This window comes from Canis lupus, chromosome 38 (assembly GCF_003254725.2).
Source record: "Canis lupus dingo isolate Sandy chromosome 38, ASM325472v2, whole genome shotgun sequence".
NCBI lineage: Eukaryota > Metazoa > Chordata > Mammalia > Carnivora > Canidae > Canis > Canis lupus.
In genome coordinates this window covers 15621759-15640612 of record NC_064280.1, presented here as the reverse complement: position 1 = coordinate 15640612, position 18854 = coordinate 15621759, and the positions used below count along the sequence as shown (strand labels likewise).

General features: G+C 43.2%; 1 long non-coding RNA gene across 2 annotated transcripts; it reads right to left on the bottom strand.

Annotated features, from left to right (window-relative positions):
* Positions 1–614: 614 nt before the first annotated feature.
* LOC112643115 (uncharacterized) lies at positions 615–4555 on the bottom strand. Of its 2 annotated transcripts, none has more exons than XR_003125632.3 (3): positions 4256–4555; positions 3869–4056; positions 615–3473 (listed from the first exon to the last, which is right to left on the bottom strand). It is a non-coding gene; the product is annotated as an uncharacterized LOC112643115 (long non-coding RNA). The 2 variants fall into 2 exon arrangements; XR_003125631.3 differs by having other exon boundaries at positions 3869–4051; positions 4256–4551.
* Between the last annotated feature and the right edge of the window lie 14299 nt (positions 4556–18854).

The following is an 18854-nucleotide window of genomic DNA, read 5'->3' as shown; positions in this document are numbered from 1 at the left end:
GCATACCAAGTCTGAGGGTGTATTTATGTGGTTTAAATATGCATTTAATGCAGCCCAAATGATAAGAATTTCCGTTCATCATCTAAAATTCTGTCTATGAGTTTGACCACTTTTTTTCGCAATTGCCAGACTGTGGATTGCTGGGCTGACACTTCTTGGGAGTAACCCGTTCCCCAAAGACAGGATTTTCTTCTCCTTCCCAAATCCAGAGTACCCTTGTGGGGGTTAGGGAAACCACAGTAAGAACCTCAAGATCTAGGGAAAAAGCAAATGGGGCGAGGAGTGACTTTGAGGGGTGATTTATTCTTTGTCTTTTGCAAATGTGCTCTTGGCATCAAACCATCAGAGTTTGAGGACAATGACATATGAAGAGGAGCGGGACTCCATGCACCAAGCAGAGATGAAAGTAACCGAAATGTCCCCCTGGAGTACTTGTACGGTCATCTTCCCTTCCAGATAGTCGTTCCACCACTGGCGCTCATTCAGATTGGTCCCCCTGAGATTTCCCTACTTAAAGCCACTTCTACCAGTATTGTATAAGAAAGGAGTCTGACCTTTTAAGAATTCCCATATGATCTCACACAATTCATAAGGAAGATCATAAAAATGTCTGCTTTTGATTTTATTTAAAATTTTTATTTGTATTTATTGAATGCTTACTAAGCTCCAGGCCTTGTACTGAGGATTTTGTAAACTTTATCTTGTTCGATTAATCTGCAACGCAACCCCTCTCAGATCTGTATTTTCATTTCCATTTCCCAGAGGAGGTAACTGAACCTCAGTGTGGTAGACGTGCCCAGTTTTTTTGTCTGGCTCTGCCCTCCTTCCTTTGTGCACCAGCCTTTCTTCCACTCTGAAGGCTCCTAGGGTTTAAATCCCAGCCCTGTCCAATCACAGAACCACACAGATAGGCACGGGACTAAGACAGGCCAGTTGGAATCTCCATCCTGAGAACTTAGGATTCTGAGTGGATGTACATTCCAGAACCCAAGGGCAGTTATGGTGGAGTTTTCAGAGCCCAGTCCCGAGAGGCAAGAGGCTCCATGTCATTGCCAGGGTCCCAGGAACTGCACTAGATGTTATCCTTCCTAGGGCCTGCACTCCAGCTCTTCCCTTGGATTCTAGGAATGATCCCATTCCCTCTCAACAAATTCTTTTGGGGAGTGCTTACGTTAGCCAGAGCTGGTTTCTATTCCTTGTAGCCCAAGAGCAGCAACTGACACACTTGAGAGTGTCCAGTCATAGCTCAGATCTCACAGGTACTGAGCGGCAAAGTGGGGATTTTCACGGGGCCTGTATGACCACCGAATTCCACAAGTAGCCATGAGTTGTGCTGATTCATTTACCCCGTGCCTCCTTCACCTCACAGCTTTTATAGCTCTTGTACCAACAGGTTTTGTGATTTTTGCTTTTCTGTTTAAAATGTTGGCCAGTTTCTAACTAGTCCATCATCTCAGCCAATATCAGCTTTGTTTTGTTTTCTTCCTTAATTTTTGCCAGAAAGCACCTTAGTAATACTAGTTCTATAATGTTGGATGAGTTACCTCACCTACCTGGGCGTCTGCCTCCTTAACCATTTATGACATAAAAGGGTGATGGGAGGGATCCTGGGTGGCTCAGCAGTGGTTGGGCGTCTGCCTTCGGCTCAGGGCGTGATCCTGGAGTCCCAGGATCGAGTCCCACATTGGGCTCCCTGCATGGAGCCTGCTTCTCCCTCTGCCTATATCTCTGCCTCTCTCTCTCTGTGTCTTTCATGAATAAATAAATAGATAAAATCTTTAAAAAGGGGGGTGGGCAGAGGGAAAGTCATATAATGACAGGGAACCTGCAAAGGAGGAAGGATGCCAATAATTGGAGGGTCTTCTCCACTTAGCAGAGGTGATAGAGATGGCCAGGTGAGCTTCCAGTTGCTACGATGCAGCCAAACTACCCAGAGGCCTCAGGGAAGATGATCCACGGCCTTGAGGATGATGGGGGACAACTGAGTTTAATCATTTTTCAAACTTCCGTTCACATTCTCACGTCAAGCTTTCCTGAGCATGCACCTCCCAACATAGTTCATTATTTTTGTAAATAATAAAGTTACTACTGAACCATTATGTCATGTTATAAAACATACACAAAAAATAAAATTCAAAAGAATACATTTAAAAGCATGAATATGTTATCATATTTCATTTCTGCATCTGCACGGTTAGGGTACCCACGTCTACTTTGAGCACCACAGACTTAGGGGGTCCAGAGACAGAAATCCTTGTAATAAGTCTAGATAAATTCCCTTGGATTATGATGTTGATGAAGGATTTTTTTAAAGGCCTCCCTTATCCCTGGAGTCTGCATAAAAAAATAATGTTCATGTTGCTAATTTAGCACATGAATGAATTCAATTTTTTAATTGAATTGAATTTTTTAAATTTAATTTTAATTTAATTATATTCCTATCAAATTGTGACATTCTTCGGGTGCCTGGGTGGCTCAGTCAGTTAAGCAAGCATCTGCTTTTGGTTCAGGTCATGATCCCGGGACGCTCTGCATTTGGCTCCCTTTTCTCTCTCTGCCACTCCTCTGCCCCCACTGGTGCGCGCTCTCTCTCTCTCTCTCTCTCGATCAAATAAATAAATAACATCTTTTTAAAAAAAATTGTGACATTCTTATGGGCAGGAGCTATGTCACACTTACCTTTGCGTTCCCAATGTGTGGCCCTAACACAGTGATGTGACACAAGGACGTGCCCAATGAACAGTGTTCAATTTAATAGAACACTGCCCCTTGGGTAACCTTCCTTCCAGAGTTGCCAGGCCACACATCTGCACTCCTTCATGTTGCTCGGGCAGGTGCTGCTGAGGAGGCCCTTGGAGCATTTGGCTACGGTTCCAAGCTCAGCAGCTCTGCTCTGAGCCCAGTGCTTTGCTCATCAACAGCCAATAATCAACACGTTTAAAACAAACCAAATACAGAGAAAGAAGGAAATCTCTAAAATAGCAATATATTAAAAGCTAGCTTTGCCTTTCGATGCAATCTCTCTCTGTTGGAAGAACAGGCAAGGTTTCCAATATGGACCTTCTGAGTTTAATGGAAAAGACACTCCTACGTGTCTCTGGGTTCTCCCCGGGAGCTCTTATGAAAGAACCCAACATGACATCAGGATCCCTCCATGGTGAGTTACATTTCTTGGGTCTGTAGTTCTTTGGTTCTGGAGGCATTTAGATTTCACAATCAACGTCTTTAATTGTGCTCAGGTCAGGAAATCACACACATGTTTCTCAGTGTCTCTAATCCCTCGACTCTATATTATTAGTTTATGAAGGCGTAGGTTGCATCTCACATTTTTGTGAGATTATGCAATTCAGTCTTCCTTGGCATCCCAGAAGAAGCCTGGGAAAACTCACAATTTCAAGCTTTTCTCTTTCCCTGAGGAGGAAGTGGAGCTCCATTCCTTTGTCTCTGCTCTTTCGCCCCCATGGAGGACAGAGCTGCAGAGGAGGACAGTGGACCAAGTAAGGTGCAGCCCTCACCTCCTTGGGGAGGGAGCTCACTAAGGGGGGAGGAGGGCTATTCCCCACCCCCACCCCCACCCCGCATTGACAAATGATGAAACGAAGGAGTATCAGCCCACATCCCCTGCCTGGTGAATGAGGTAGAGCAACATGCAGCAGGAAGGAAGAGAAAGAGACAAAGTGAGCCTGCAGAAATCAAGGAACGAAACATGCCCAAGCTGCCATCCTTCACCGAGCAAGTTATTGAACCTGACATAGAGGCTATTTCTTTTGAGATGGGATCTTAGTCCTAAATCCAGAAGGCTCTCTTCATGGACCCTCCAGCCCAGCCCTACGAAGGCCAACAGGACAGTTCCAGAGGATTTATTCACCTCTCCTCCAGCTCAAATGCTGCCTCAGCTGTTTGTGGCGGGCACTTTCAGATGCAAATACAATGTTGGTCACTCGATGCTAATCTCAGTTGCCATTCTGGTTGCTCCTCTGTCCAGGAGAGAACAGCAAGGCCACTGCCACCGTGCAACGTGCAATGATGCAATGTCACGTCTCCGTGCCCACTGCACTTAAAAAGATAAAAAGAAAGAAAGAAAGAAAAAGAGAAAGAAAGAAAGAAAAAAGTCCTGATAGCATTTCCCCCTCCAACAGAGCCAATTAGTTATGGGCTTTCTTTTGGCTCAATGCTATTCAGTGGAAACCAACCAAACGGAACCCCCAACCCTTCCCCTCCCTGCAGTTCCCCAAGAAATTCACAATGCACGCACCAAGGGAGCGTCTTGCCTGGGTTGGATTTTTCTCTCTGAATCTGTGGGCAAAATATTACTGTAGCATTTGCGTTCCTGAGCTCTCCTGTCCCTCTCCACGGAAGACATTGCCTCCTTCCTTCTGAGCCTGGAAGCCAAGAAAATGTTCGCCCTTGAAATGTTTGCAGTTCTCTCCTTGCACTGGGCTTGGTCCCCATCGTGGCCAGATTTGCAACATGAGATTGAGTGGTCTTCAGGGCTGTCAGCAAAATAATATCACCCCTTTGTGGAGGGGTGACAGGCCATACAAAGAGTGCGGCTCATTTTATCTGCTCACGCTGGTTGCCAACTTTGTAAAAACACAATTGAAATATTTTCCCACAGCATATATGCTAATTGAAGAAAATGTATTAAACATAGAGAGGCCAGACTTAAAGGTAACCACCAATCACACTTGATGTGTACATCTTGCTTCTTTTTTCCCCCCTGTACATTTTCTTTTTGACCCAAAAAGAAATGACTGTGCGATGTACTGCTTTTTTACTAGACAAGATATACTGTATATTGTTCACATCAGATACTGTTCTGAAAATTCGTGTATAAAGGGTTTTTATGGCTATTTTGTAATTTACTTAACCAATCCCCAATTTGGGGAAACACTTTTTTATTGGAAAAATTATTTGGATCAAATCTGTGTTTTGGAAACATTTGTGACTGTTTCTTGAAGATCAGTTGCTAGCAATAGAATTGCTATTTCAATGATAAACAAAATGACAAATCTTTTGACGCATTCCCCAAAAGATACCAATGTACAAGGCTGCCAGCTATGTGTATAAAGTATTTTTAATCTCCAGCATTTTGATAGGCACCTATCAAAATGTGTCCGTTATTGTTTTAGTTGGCATTTGCTTAAATAGATATTACACTAAGCATTTAAAAAAATGTATTACTCATTTGTAGTGCCTTTTTTGAGGCTACTCCATTAATGACTTTTATCTGTCTACCAGGAACTGAGTATTTTCCATATTGATGAAGAATTATTTTCATTTTTTAAAAGATGTTATTTATTTGAGAGAGAATTTAAGGAGGGGGAGCTGCTGGCAGAGGCAGAGGGAGAAGCAGACTCCCCAATGAGCAGGGAGCCGGATACCGGGCTCAATCCCAGGACCCTGAAATCATAACCTGAGCCGAAGGCAGATGCTTCATGGACTGAGCCACCCAGGCTCCCCAATGAAGAATTTTTTACAAATTGAATTCTAGAAGGCAATCCTCTACATGCTGCAATTCTTTTTCTTAGTTTAATATTTGACTTTCAATCTTGTTGATTGTGTGGGGCAGATAAAATGAGTTTTCCTTTTTATATGTTTACTAAAAACATTTAAAAGTGCAGAGAAGCAATAATATCAATAAAATACAATCACCTAAATATCACTACCCACAAATAACCAAGATACGCAGAAATTTTCACTTTTAGTGTAATGTAAGTGTTTTCTCTTATGGTTTCTACCTTTCTTGTTATTCGTAGAAATACCTTCCTTGCTCTATAATCAGCTGCATTGTCTTCTATTCCTTTTTAGTTAGCAGCTCAATCTTTAATTTGGCTGTAATAGTTTTGGTAGAAGATAAGGGTGTAGCTCTATGGGTTTCCAAATTCTCTTTCTTCTGCCCAGGGTATTGCTGTCTATAAAATAGAGATATTTCGTTCTTTTCTTTTTTTTTTTTCTGGAAATAGTGAGTAAGCCAAGTAGCTCTGGTAAAAGCAAGGAACTACACCAACAGCACTAAAGCCTGATCAACACGTGTGGTTACATACACTAACCACGTCAGAAGAGGATCCTACGATGGGTGGTGCAATGATGGGCTAGCCCAAGATTGCAAGAGGTGAGCTGGCTCCTTTTCTAGCCCTCTGCCTTGTTCTCTTCCACCACCTAGCACTCCTGCTTCCACCTCCTGAGAGGTGAAAACACAAAGATGAGATGGCATTGAGGCATAATGAAGTAGGTGAACCCAACTGGGCAATTTGGTGACCAGGACTTGATGGCCATGAGGTTGGACAGGTTGAGACACCAACGAGGACGTCAGACTTCCCTCAGTGCCAACTCTGGATGAGAGTACATAGCTACGGTTCTATGTATTTGGAAGAATGTTAGTAGCCTTAACATGAAATAACTCGCCTACCCCTACTCATTACATGAGAGTTACAGTTTTATGGTTTAACTTAGACTATCCGCTCCAAACTCCCCGCTGCCCATGTCTCTGTTGGAAGAACCTGGCTTACGTTAGCTGCCCTCATAAGGTGGAGAACCCAGGCGAGCTGGCTTCTGCTTATTTGTCTCCCTGTTAATGCCCTGTCTGACCTGGGCTAAGATAAATTTCCATTAATCTATTTTGCTGCTTCTACACAATCAGCTCCTCTGTGCTAGGTCTCAGGAAACACTCCCTAGCGGCCCTCCATCTGTTGGGTGGGCACCCTGAAAGCTAACCCTAGGCTGTTTAATGGGAAGCTATGTCTATACTAGTCTCCCTGGGATAAACACAACTGGGAATCCGTTCTTGGCGTGCCTTCTCCACTTCGGGGCGAACATACCGCAAACTGCTGCTCACCAGACTGGACGCCAGGCCTGATCCCAAGCCTGGTCTTCCTTGCCTTCTGGCCTCCCTGGCCTCCTGGCAGCCACGATCAGATGTCAACCATGGCATCTTTACTACCAAATTATCTGTCACTCACAATGAGAATTCCACATCAGTTAGAATAAAACCTTGAGTTCGTGTCCTCACTGTAGAAACTGATAATAATTTTTTAAATGCTTGGTGAAATAATGGTTTTCCTCCCGAGTCTTTTGGCTGATTCCTTTCTTTGGTCTCACATGTGTTCATAATTGCTCAGTGAAGCAGTTCTTCTTTTTATAACGGCTGCTTTAAAATCTTTGTCAGATGATTCGCACACTCCCGTCAGCTCGCTGTTGGCATCAATTGTCTTTCTGCATTTGAGTTGAGATCTTCTCAGCTCTTGGTGTGATGAGTGAGTTTTGATGGAAAGCTGGACATTTGGAGCGTTGTGTTGTAAGACGCTGGATCTTACTTAAATCTTCTGTTTTAGCCAACTTCCTCTGACACAGCTCCAACCTAAGAAATGCAGTGGAGTAGCAGCTGGGGTCCCCCTTGCCCCCACCCCTTGGCCTCTGTTGACACTGGAGGGCGTTACTCTGAGTTAGTGCTGGGCAAGGCTGGGAGTTCCAACTCCCTAGTAGGCCCCACTGATCCTCCCTGGCTGGGAGGCATTAGAGGGCTTCCCATGTGGCTTCCACTGAGGGGGGTCTTAGTATCAGTGGGCAGTGGTGAAAGTCCACTCCATGAGGTCTCCTCTGACTCCACCCCAGGGAGGGGAAGCATGCCTGAGTACTACCGAGGAAGAATGGAAGTTCCAGTTCCCTAGTGGACCTTGTGGGACATTGCTCCCATTGGAAGGGCAGGGATTTGGAGCACCCAGTCATAGCTGTGAAGGTGGGAAGCTGGCCTCCCCTCTGGGGCCTTTGCTAATGTGGGTGAGGTGAGGTGAGGCCACCGTGTTTTCCGTAGTGTTGGCAGGAATTAAGCAATGATTAATTATTGTGTAATGGTTTTCTGCCCTGCTAGGTTGCCCTTTTCCTGGTCCTTTGGCTAGAGAGAGTAGGCTTTTGTTAGGGCTATTTTTGGCCTGTACCAACTGGTGTCTGGGGACACAAGCTTCTTGAGATATTAGGCCTAGAAACATGAAGCACAGAGAAAACTCGCCACTCTGTCATTTCTCAGGTCCCAAGGTTCTTAACAAGCCCGCTTTCTTGTCTCTTCAGAATCATCTTAGAGGGATGCTTGGGTGGCTCAGTGGTTGAGCATCTGCCTCTGGCTCAGGTCGTGATCCCGGGGTCCTGGGGTCGAGTCCCACATTGGGCTCCCTGCATAGGGCCTGCATCTCCCTCTGCCTATGTCTCTGCCTCTCCCTCTGTGCCTCTGATGAATAAATAAATACAATCTTAAAAAAAATCATCTTGAGTTGTTTTTTATCTAATGCCCAGGGTTTTCATTGTACTTAGTGGGAGAGCAATACCCCAAAGTATTTCTACTCCATCATTCCTGCTATTCTCTTTAATCTTAAAACAAATAAAAGCAGTAATGTAGATACATGAAAATATATATCCACGCATGTGAAATATATATATTTGAAACACATATACACATATTAATGCCTACCATGGGAACACTAAATCCCATGCATCTTTCATCTAGTTTAATTTGCCTCAGTATTTAAGTAAATATAAGTGATTTGTGCTCAGAAAGATTCTCTACAGAAAGCGTCAGAATCAGCTAAATATGGATTGTCACTTTCGTTCAACATGTAATTAAACTCCTCACTGTCAATCCTTTCTTGGTTACAAATCAACAGTAGTTCTTATAATTATATCTTTGTAAGGAAAGGCAGTCGTTCTTTCTGATGCCAGCAGTTTGGAGCAATATGAAAGTAAGTTAAGGTCTTACGTGGGACTTCTATGGAATATCCAGACTGTATGTGTGTGTGCGCGTGTGTGCGCGTGTGTGTGCACATGCATACATATGTATATCTACATCGACATTTATCTATCCTTAATAAGAGCGAATGTTTAAAGTCATGGCAAATTTCCTTGAATGTCCTTTAAGAAAGAAGCATAATTTGTGTCTTTCTGGAATTAAAATTGAGAAATACAATGTAGAGATGTCTCCTACCCAAGCACTCCTGATCAGCATAGATCTTATCCAGAAAAGCAGGTGGAGTAGTAAAATAAGTGTCCAACTGAAGGTCAGGAGTCTGGACTCGCTATTAGAATCACAGTTAAGGGGTGCCTGGCTGGGTCAGTTGGTTAAGCATCTGCCTTCGGTTCAGTCATGATCTCGGGGTCCTGGGAGGGAGCCCCTTATTGGGCTCCCTGCTCAGTGGGGAGTCTGCTTTTCCCTCTCTCTCTGCTCCTCCCCCAGCTTTTGCACTGCTCTCTCTTACTCTCTCTCTCAAATAAATAAAAACAATCTTTAAAAAATAATTACTAAAAAACCAAAAAGAATCACAGTTAAATTTGTCTGACTTAACCAGTTGTTGGCCTGCACTGCTGAGCTTGGGTATCCTAGACCTGGCTTTTATATCTGCCAGGACTCAGGCAAGGGGTGGGGGGCGGGAGAGAAATGTCAACATGTAGTGACAGGGCTATAAAGTAAATCCAAGAGGGGCCATGAGTCTCCCCACAACTGAATCACCAGACTTGCTTTATAAGCGCCGGCTGCCTCCGTGCTGCACAGCAGAGTTTTCTCCCCATGTGGCCTCACCCTCTCTCTCTTGGGATCCAGGGCAGAGGCCCCCATCTGTCTACACTCACTTGGGAGACTCCGCTCTAGGAAACTGAGAAATCTTTCTGTAGCAATCAACACGAGTTCATCTCTGATTGTGGCAGTGGCAGCTTCGTCCTCCTTGTAGAGAGCTTCGACAGCACTGGGGACTCTAGGCTTCCCCTATGTGGCAGATGAATCCAATTTGCAGCCCTGACAAATCTCAATGGAGCTCAGCACTGGGGGAATGCTTGCACAAATGTGGCTTATGGGAGGCCCCACTGGATGTCTGCCTTCATGCGGCCTTCTTAATTCACACCCTCAGGCACCCGCCAACCCATAGAGACACATTCACAAACACAGCCCAGGAAAACCCATCCCACCCTGCCTCCAACAGCCCAGGAAAACCCATCCCACCCTGCCTCCAACACCACCATCCTGCGTAACCCTAAATCTATCGTCGAGGAACTGGTATTGCTTGCCTTGCGGACTTGAGTTTTGCCCATGGCTGCCAGGGTTTAACATGCAACTCCTTCTAGAAGACCCTGAATGGTTTTGCCCTCCTGGCTCTCCAGCTACCTTCCCCACTCCCACCCCCACCAGCGCGGCTTCAGATAGGAGAGCTCCCAGCTGTCTGAGGACATCCTGACTATACGTGGCTTCTCTGAACCTCAGTTTCTTCATTTGTAAATGATATGTTATGTCATGTTGAAGGCTTGTTGAAGGCTTTGATGAGATGTTGCGTGCCAAGGATCTAGCATGGCCCTTGGTGCCTAATGTATCCTGTCCCCACATCTCTGTCTCTGTCTCTGTCTTTACGTCTCTGTAGCTCTATCATTTCTCTCTGTCTTCAGCTTTGGGATGGTCTCAGGAGAATTATGCTTAATCCTAGGCACCACTCACTTGCAGAAGGGCATTGATAAATAGAGCATCCAAAGGAAAATAAGCCCCAGATGGAGAAAACTGTGATAGTAATAACCATTATTGAACACCAGCGTGTCAGACCCTTGAACTACGGAACTTATAGTCATTTTTGTCAATTGTTCTTGACAAAAGTCCAAAAGGTAGCTACTATTATCCTTATTTTCCTACTAAAGAAACAGAGACAGAAAAAAGTCCACTAATATCAGAGTCCAGAAGGGCAGAAATGGGATTCAGTTTTCCAGCTCAATCCGATTCCAAAGTCTTTCCACTACATGCCTCTGATTCCCACCATATGATGTGAGGGGCAGATGAGGGGACTGACAGTATCAACAGGCTGTCAGAGAAGGAGGGAGGAGAAGGAGGAAGAGGAGGAGGAGGAGAAGGAGGAGGAGGAGGGTAGGACATCCAGAAGTCTTTATGAGCTTGTCCTTCTCCAAGGTTCTATGATGTAATGACCACTAGGAGATACGACCAAACTAGAGGAAACTGTATCCCGTGGTCCTGCTCTGGGTGAGGGTCTAGCTCCAGCGACTTGACTGTCAGTGGATTATTTGTTTGGGGGGGGGGGGGTTTGACCACCACCTTTACCTTTTTCTCTATATGCCATAAAAGGAAAGTTCTCTTCTTCCCCTAATACACGCTCAGTACATTTATGAGGTGCTGATTTTCAGAGGAAATAGGTCTTGTCATTAAGAATTGCTAGGAAGCCTATAGGTAGACAGACCCGCTGGTCAGACAGACTAAGGAGGAACAAAGCAGCACCTGAAATGGCCCCTAGTAATACAGATGATTGCCAATGTGTGGTGTGGTGTGTGCTCACTGCGCACCAGTCCCCCGTTCCATGTACTTTACATGTATTGGCTCATATAATTCTCATTACAACCCCACAGCAGTTTCTAAACAATATTCTGTGCTTATGATTTCATGGATTATAGAATATTCTTGCCCTGGGTGTATGATTTTTAAGCTCAAATGATACCTCTTTTTTAAAATTAAGACAAATCCTTTCACACTTATTTTTTTCAGTATGGCCTTTAACAGTGTGGACTCTGAAGCCAGCAATGCCTTCTGGGTTTGAATCTCAGCTTGATCACTTCTCTGTACGACTTGAGAATAACACAAAACTTACCAATAAGGTTATTAGGAGAAGAGGAAATTTAAGTAAATTGCCCAAAGGTCCACGATAGTGATACAGCTGGGACTTCAACCCTAGTCGAGTTGTCTCATGTCTCTGTTCTATAATGGGACTGTTGGTGTTAGCTTGGTCCTGATGGGATGTCCTCACAGAAAAACCTTTTTCCTTTCTACCTAAAACCAAATGGAAGTCCAGATCCACAGGACTTTGGAAGCCTAGGAAAGAAGGTTGGTTATTTCAGTGAGTGAGATGGGAGGTCAGTACAGTGTTTTGTGCAGAGAAGTGATGTGGTTGGCTTTTTTTTTTTTTAAAGATTTTATTTATTTATTTATTTATTTATTTATTTATTTATTTGAGAGAGAGAGAGAGAGAGAACGAGCAGGGAGAGAGACAGAGGGAGAGGGAAAAGTTCCCTGCTGAGCAGGGAGTCCCACTAAGGGCTTGATTCCAGGAGCCTGAGATCATGATCTGAGCGAAAGCCAGACACTTAACCTACTGAGCCATCCATGTGCCCTTAACTTTGGTTTTATTATTATTATTTTTTAAGGATTTGATTTATGTGTTCATGAGAGACAGAGAAACAGAGAGAGAGAGAGAGAGAGAGAGAGAGGCAGAGGGAGAAACAGGCTCCCCACAAGGAGCCCAATGTGGGACTCGATCCCAGACCCCAGGATCATGCCCTGAGGCAAAGCAGATGCCCAACTGCTGAGCCACCCAGGCGTCCCCTGATTTTGGTTTTAAAAGACCATTCTGGTCCCTGTATTGTAATTGGACGTAAGGAGAGAAGCAAGGAAAACAGTTTGGAGACTTTTAAGATAATCCCAAGAAGGATAATGGTTGCTTGGACCAAGACTGTAGCAGCTCCGGAATTGAGAAGTGATCAGTTTTGGGGAGAGACCACTGAATATGCTGAAGGGCCAGATGTGGGGTCTGTACAGAAAAGATCTGTCAAACATGATGCCTGAGTAAGCATAAGCCTACACCTTTAGGCTAGCTGAGACCTTAGCATTCAACCATTCCAATCCATACATTCACTGTTTTGTGAGAAAACAGAGACCCAGAAAGACGAAGTGGCTGCCCTGGTCACATAGGAAATTTGACTCTAGAGTAGGGTTTCCTGGATCCCAGCCCTCTGCCCTGTCCTCTTTCCTTGTTGGCATCACCATAGTTGTCTTCATCCTGGAAAACTTATTACAGGCAGTATCCCCTGATGCTCTGACTGCAAAGATATGGAGACTAAAAATTAGGAAATTAATGAATTTGCACTTTTAAAAAAATGGTTTCTTCATCTTTTTTTAATATTTAATTTATTTATTCGAGAGATCTTGCATGTTCTCTCAAATAAGGGTGGAGGGGCAGAGAGAGAGGGAGAGAGAATCTCAAGCAGATTCCCAGCTGAGCACAGAGCCTGGTGCGGGGCTCAATCTCACAACCCTGAGATCATGAGCTGAGCTGAAACCCAAAATCAGGCACTTAACCAACTAAGCCACCCAGGTGCTCGCTCCTGTCTTCATCCACTTTTTGAATAGTTTTTTAAAGAATAGTTTTAGTTTTAGAGAAAACTAGAGTTCCAAATACCCTACACCTAGTTTCTCCTATTTGTAGTCCCTTATATTAGTATGACAGATTTGTCACAATTAGTAAGCCAAAACTGATACATTATTATTAACCAAAGCTCATATTTTATTAAGTTTTCCTTTGTTTTCCCTCATGTCCTTGTCCTATGCCAGGATACGACCCAGAGAACCACATTATATTTGGTTATCCTATCTCCCGAGACTCCCTTTGGTTATGACAATGTCTCAGACTGTCCTTGTTTTTGATGACCTTGACAGTTTTGAGGCATACTGGTCATGTATTTTGTAGATTGTCCCTCAGTTGGAATTTGTCTGACATTTTTCTCATAGTTAGTCTGGAGTTGTGTTTTTAGAAGGAAGACCACGTGTCATTCCATCACTTTGCATCAAGGGCATATACTATCGGTATGATTTATCGCTGTGGATGTTAACCTTGACCACCTGGATGAAGTATATTTAATCAGATTTCTACCCTGCCAAATTACTCTGTTATTCCCCCTTTCCATATTGTCCTCTTTGGAAGGAAGTCACTATATGCAGCCCACACTTGAGCAGAAAGTTGTTCTCTACCTCTCAAAGGTCGAATGTCTATATAAATTATTTGGAATTCTTCTGCATTGCTTTGTCTATTCTCGCCCTACTTGTCTATTTATCTAATTGTTTATTATCTCTGTATGGACTAGGCAGGACACCAACAGTGTCTGCTACATTGGACGCAGAAAACAGATCGATGAACTGGTGGACGATGAAGGCTTTTTTATGGTTGACAAGAGAAGTTGTAACAGCAAGCATATGTCCACACAAGAATTTATACATGAGCACTCACAGCAGCATTATTTAGAATAGCCAAAAGGGGGAAACCACCCAAATGCCCACCAATTGTTAAATAAATACACAAAATTTGATATAGCTTCGCAATGGAATATTATTCAGCCATAAAAAGGAATGAACAACATAGATGAATCCTGAAAACATGCTAAGTGAAATAAACCAGTCAAAAAAAATCAGATATTGTAGGATTCCATTCATATGAAGTGTCCAGAACAGTAAAAATCTGTAGAAACAGAAAGGAGATTAGTGTTTGCTTTGGGCTGGGGCAGTGGATGGGATAGGGAGCTAGGGAGATGATAGCTAAAAGATACAGGATTTCGGGCAGCCCGGGTGGCTCAGCGGTTTAGCGCTGCCTTCAGCCCAGGGCCTGATCCTGGAGACCTGGGATCGAGTCCCACATTGGGCTCCCTGCATGGAGCCTGCTTCTCCCTCTGCCTGTCTCTCTCTCTCTCTCTCTCTGTCTATGAATAAATAAATAAAATCTTTTTTTTTTAATAAATAAAATCTTTAAAAAAAAATAAAAGATACAGGATTTCCTTGTGAGGTGAAAAAATGTTCCAAAATTGACAGTGGTGATATATTCACATATCTGCGAATATGCTAAAAGCTGCTGAGTAATATACTCTAAGTGAGTGAATTGTACAGTATGTGCATTGTATCTCCATAAAGCTTTTTTTAAAAAATTGTAATCCAATGCAAGTTAAGAAACAGAATTTGATCTCCTTTATTCTAACATGAAGCTAGATTGCACTTTAATTTGGATTCCTGGTTATCTTTGGTGTGGAAATGAACAGAAACAGACCCTTTCAAAATGCTGGACAACAGTTCAAAAATACCCATACTTGGTTCTAGAAAACATTAAAGTGATTTTGAGATAGTTGATTCCTCTTTCTAATTATGTCCCGTATAGGTGACAATATAAATTTACTTTCCTTGCCTTCATAGACAAGAAACATACAGTGGTGAGGTGGCTGTGGAGATGGAAAAGACATTTTCTAAGTGGAAAGTCAACTAGAGATAAAATGTGCTTCAAATAATTCACCAAGAGGAAGACCTATATGTGACTAATGGACAGTTGAACACACGTACACGCATACACACCACAGCACAAAATGTTTCGCCCTTAAATTCAGCTGACTCTCCTTCCTTCCTCTGTCTTCCTTCATTAGCTTGATTACCACCTCAGCGATGAATAAATGACTCCACACTGAGCAGCCTAAGGCTCAATGAATGGGCCATTTAAACATTAAATGGAGCCAGATAGACATAAGGGGAGATACAGCTCTAAGCATATGAATTTGAACTTTTTGGCAGATTCTGACCAGCAAATACAGAATGCTCTTACTGAGGAGAAATTAGCTCATAATTTGTCTGTGGAGTTGGCCCAAGGCAACCACTTATTTCCAAGTTCCATCTGCAGCCCTGCCATCCCCGTAAAATGGGGTTGGCATTCTCCCAGTCACAAGTTTTCCAAGAGGACTCAAGGAATTGCCTCCAGTGATTCACACAACCTGGTGCCCGGCTCCTTCCTCAACGTAGGACTCACGTAAAGGCAACAAAAACTTTCTGCTGGGCTGGGGAGTTGCGCGGAGGGAAGCACTCCACTGACTGAGCCAACAAGGGGGTGACGGAGGTGTGCAAAAGGAAATATTTTCCCTCTAATCAAATCATATGCCGCAGAGACAGGAGGAGAGAGAAGCTGGTTCCAGTGTCAACATGAGGGGCTGATACGTGTCAGAACACTTGAGAAAGAGAAGGAAATCTTCCAGGACAAACAGAGTCTTGTTATTCCACAAGAAGACAGGCAGCTGTTGGAGGCTGGTGCTCCATTTCATGGGGCAACATCCCAGGCTGGACGCTCTGTTCTGGGCTCTGATATAGTGAGGAAGTGAGGGAGGGAGAGCTGTGAGGATAAGCTAGGTAATGAGTAGTTTCAGGCCCAGTTTTCTGGACCACTGTTCCTGACTAGCATCTGCTGACTTTTCTTCCCTTTCTGCTCTCTTCCCAATCCACCCTTCCCAACCCTTGACGCCACTCAGACTTTCCAGACCAGTCCTCATTTCCAATACTCTAGGCCATGACCCCATTAAACAATCAAAGTTGCTGGAAATTCTAGCCCTTTACCACCCAAACTCCATCTCTTAGACTATTTCCTGCATCTGGAAATGGATCAGAAGCCAGCAGCATATTGGTACCACACACCTCTGCTTGGAGGACCTGGAAATAGACAGAAGGGAAGTATGCAAATGAATTTTGTCTCCTACAGACTCCTTTTTCTTTGGTGTCAGAGGAATCTATCTGCTTGCTGAGCAGAGACCATGGTCATTGTGAATGCTGGGTCATGGAGGAGAATGGGAGGCTAGAATGAAGAAAATAAATGTTGAAACTCAAGAAATGATAGTTTTAGAGTATCAACACTCTCTCTATTGGCACATTCAATTAAAAAAAAAAATGTAAGTCATGTGGGCAGTCTGGGTGGCTCACTGGTTTAGCGCCGCCTTCAGCCCAGGGCCTGATCCTGGAGACCCAGGATCAAGTCCCACGTTGGGCTCCCTGCGTGGAGCCTGCTTCTCCCTCTGCCTGTGTCTCTGCCTCTCTCTCTTTCTCTCTCTGTGTCTCTCATGAATAAATAAATAAAATCTTTTTAAAAAATGTAAGTCATGTGCAAATCCAGAATAACCTTTTCCTGCAACTGATCATATTCTAAAGTACTTGAACATCACTCTTAGGAAAACTTCCAAGGGATACTCTTGCTCAAACTCACCACTCCCATCCCCTTCCCTTAAACCCAACACTTGGCACTATCCACTTCATTAAATGGCACTTCCTAGGAGTTTGGCAGATATTTCTGCTCACTTACCCTAGGAAATCCATCTGCCAGGTGCTGTGGCCTTATTGACATGACATTTTATTAGAGAGCTTGTCACTGACACAGAAAAACATCAGTCTAATATGTAAAACAAACAAAACCGCCACAGAGCTACGGAATCCCCAGTTAGTTGTTTGGTAACCTAACAGTTAATTCAGCACTTTCTTCTCTTTTCTCCTTTTAGAAAAGTTCTCCACATTTCGTAGCAGCTATTCAAGGCATTATGTGACTGTCCCTTTCTTACATTCCTGGCTTTTTTTCCTACCACTCTCCCTAACGGCAAGTGCTGTGGCTAAGCTGGGCAGCTCAGCATTTCCTGAGCGTGCTCACTTCTTTCTCACCACTGTGCCTTTGTGTATGCACTTTCTTCTTCCCACAAGGAGTGTCTTCTTTTCAAAATCCACCTGTTAAAATCCTACCTATCCCTCAATATCCAGTACAAACACCAGTTCATCCACAAAGTCTTCCCTGATCTACACTCCCCAACTCTCTACTACTTTAATGAACCTCTCTTTCCCCTGTGGCCATATCAGTATACATGATTATCAAATTCTGCCTAACAGCCATCCATAGTTAATTGCCAGCAAGTATCTCTGTCACTCAAAACATACATTTAAGGAACTTTAAGTTGTCTATCTCTATAATTATCATGGTACCTGGAAAGTCACCTTGCCTAGAATACTTAGCAAATTCATGTGATAAACTGACAGTCGGTAGGACTGCACCTCCAGATTTTGTGAATATTTAATGAGAAGGGATGAAAAACTGTGTATAAAATTTGTAGAATTTGTATAAAACACCTTCTTTTCTTTCAAACCAATTGACTCCAGCTTTGTGGCTGTTCTGTTGGGGGACACAGGATTAGAGCATATTCTCATGGGGAGAAGTGAAAGATCCTTGAAAAGAGATAAACATTTCGGTTGTTTCATATTGGGAAATGAGAATAATTCTTGGTCAGGGAATGAGGAATAAGAAGTCTGGCATGAGGGAGAAAAGCCCCTTTTCTTTTGGAGCCTGAAGAGAGCAGGGCTCACACTTGGATACGGAGATGCCTACAAACAAGTCCAGTGGTAGTAGGTGAGCTTCCCACGGCCACATAGATGTTAGCTGCATGTGAGGCAGACAACAGATCTGATATAGACCCTCCCAGACATCCTGGCCCTGTGCAACGTGGTTATTTCCTTTCCATTATCCTCAAACTTTGATACATTTTTATTACCAATCTGCTGCACAACATAAAACTAGAAAGAAAGCCAATCTCACACCTGAGATTAAGAAGACAGAAGAAGAGCAATACCTGTGCCCCTAAGTCAAAGGAATGATTACAATAGTGGTAACTCAGCATAGAAGTGATTCCAGGGGAAATACAGGGTGCTAGAAGAGGTAATGGAGTATATATAGACAGTTGCATGCTAAAAAATATGTGATATTACATACTTTGTAATTAATCACTTCCTAATTAACAAGTATGCTGAGCTTTTTATATCAGGTGTTCTCAAAATGTTTGATAACTGTAATTTATTCAAGCTACTGTGAACACACATCAGAAATTAGCACAAGTTGTGAAGGTGCCATTAAACATAAGTACCCAGAATGATTTTAGTACTTTTCTTCAGGGAATATGTTACTTGAAAGATAGATGTCTCAGAAGTCAATACCAGATTAGGTTAAAGATAATTAATTGCAAAATGTGTGCAAAAGAACAACTCAAATCAACTTCTGAAATTTATATGCCAAAAAATTGAGTATCTACTGTGGGCTCTGACCACACATTGAGAAATAGATCCCTTAGATTTTTAAAACACACTCCTTATTTTGAGGAGCTTGTAATTTAGTGAAGAATATGGGCTCCTTAACAGATAATTAGAAAATAATTTGGAAAAAAAATGATAATAAAAAAGAAAAAAGAGAAAAAAAAAAGAAGTTGGTAGCTGCACTGATTGGGATATGTGA